This window comes from Suricata suricatta, chromosome 8 (genome assembly GCF_006229205.1).
Source record: "Suricata suricatta isolate VVHF042 chromosome 8, meerkat_22Aug2017_6uvM2_HiC, whole genome shotgun sequence".
Lineage (NCBI taxonomy): Eukaryota > Metazoa > Chordata > Mammalia > Carnivora > Herpestidae > Suricata > Suricata suricatta.
The window spans coordinates 1,225,259-1,227,053 of record NC_043707.1 but is presented as its reverse complement, the minus strand read 5'-3'; the positions used below and the strand labels follow the sequence as shown (position 1 = coordinate 1,227,053).

Here is a 1,795-nt window from a genome sequence, read left to right as displayed (position 1 = left end):
CACCCCTCCCCGCCCCCAAAACGCGCGGGGCTCCGGGCCCGCGCACCTGCCCCACACGCCGGTCCCCAAAGTTGGGTCCGGAGCGGGGGCGAGGGACCCGGATCCACGCCGCCCGGAGAGAGGCGCGGGCTCGCCTGCGTGCCCGGGGGACTCCATGGTGGCCCGCGGCTGCCGGTCCGCCTGCTCATTTTAAAACACCCGTAAAGAATAATAAGCTCGGGGTTTCTGGGAATCTTGCTTCCCAGGGTGGGAGGTGTGTGCGGCCACCGAGATTTACAAATCAAAAATGCTCTGACAACAAAGGAGCCCGTGTCGTGGAACAGGTTGGAGCCACCCGTGAAAGTGACACCACAGACATGTCCAGATCCAACTACAAGAAGGGGCAGAAGACAGGGCCGTGTAAAAATCTTTGATAACCGTTGAATAAACCCTCGCATAAAAACTCTGTTGCCCGCTGCAGTGGAAAATGTCAACAACAGAACTCGGGGACTCTAAAAATGTTTGCAAAGCCAAGCCGATCCACTCAAGAATTAAGTCCGAGAATCGGGTCGTGTCAACATTATAAGCCCCAGAAGGGTCAGAAATGTGTACCTGTGATAAAGCAAGAAAGATGAGTATTAGATTCCTCAACAGGTGCTGAAACTATGCCCAAGCTGTGTTTGACATCCTCAACACAACTGCTCAGAAGGGAAACACTTCCGTCCAGAAGGGAAAAGAGATCAAGGAATCCAGGCTATTCATGAAATACAGAAATAGGGGCAAGGACCTCTCACTGAAAGATCTGGAAAGGAGTAAAAATCGTAGTAGAAAATCATAGTAACACCCACTACTGCTCTGGTGGAGTCTGTCACAAAATGATCTGTAACATTTTTCGTCTCCTGAAAATGGTCTTACAAATTATTCGAACTTAACTGATGCTAGTTAAAAACCAATAAAACAAACACAACAAAACAAACACACAAAAAACCTTGCCACAGGATAAAACCGTACGGGACAAACACCCAAACTTTTTAGTGGACTTCGTGGCACAGGACTTAGGGCGACTCATTTCTCAATCAATCGTTCCTACTTAAGAAACCTCTAACCACCGCACAGGGCCTTGCTCCGGGTTAGAATGTGTTGCCACCTACTCCCAGGGACCTATTATCCCCAAAAGGACCCACCGTCCTAGGCAGGACCCAGGCAGGGCACACAGCAGCCACGACACAACAGACGTGCCGGTGGGGCTGGCTGAACCCTGGGAAGACCCGATACTGAACACAGAAGGACACGGCTCTTCCGAACCAAAAGGATATTGGCACATTTGAGTTTTCCCCGACAGGAAAAGGAAACCACGGGGATGGAATCCTTTTACCGAAAACCTCCAACGCTACTTCCTGACCGGGCGCAGAGCTGGAATCACCTCCAGCGAAAAATCCCGGCTCCACACCGTTCCTGTCAGGTTTCGTGAAGGAAAAGCAAAACCCTCCCTCTCGGGCCGACGTCTGGCCGCACACAAAGAGCGCTGTCACCGCGCCACTCCCCGGCCCGGGCTCCGCCGGGCCACCCCGACGGAGCACCGCGTGCCCAAGCACCGCCTCGAGGGCACAGGCCGCTTCTCCTGCAGCCCCGCTCCACCTGAGGCCCGGGCCTCGCCATGACAGGCTGCTGGGGCGGCCCACCCCTCCCGAGCCCCGGCCCCCGGTCACCTTCTTCATCAACGCCTCGCAGCGGCCTGGCTTCGCGGGCTCCCCGGGGGCCTCCCGGGCGCCCGCAGAACCGGCCGGGCCGGGCAGCCCCGGCCCCCCGAGCGCCC

The 1,795-nt window shown here is 56.1% G+C and overlaps 1 protein-coding gene across 1 annotated transcript in view; it reads right to left on the bottom strand.

The window, feature by feature from the left end:
• The window catches only part of CRAMP1 (cramped chromatin regulator homolog 1), a 53,052-nt gene extending 51,263 nt beyond the window's left edge, over nt 1–1,789 (bottom strand). The window contains exon 1 of the mRNA XM_029949600.1: nt 1,689–1,789. The gene's annotated coding sequence lies outside the window, so the exon portion shown is untranslated. The remainder of the gene's footprint in view (nt 1–1,688) is intronic.
• Between the last annotated feature and the right edge of the window lie 6 nt (nt 1,790–1,795).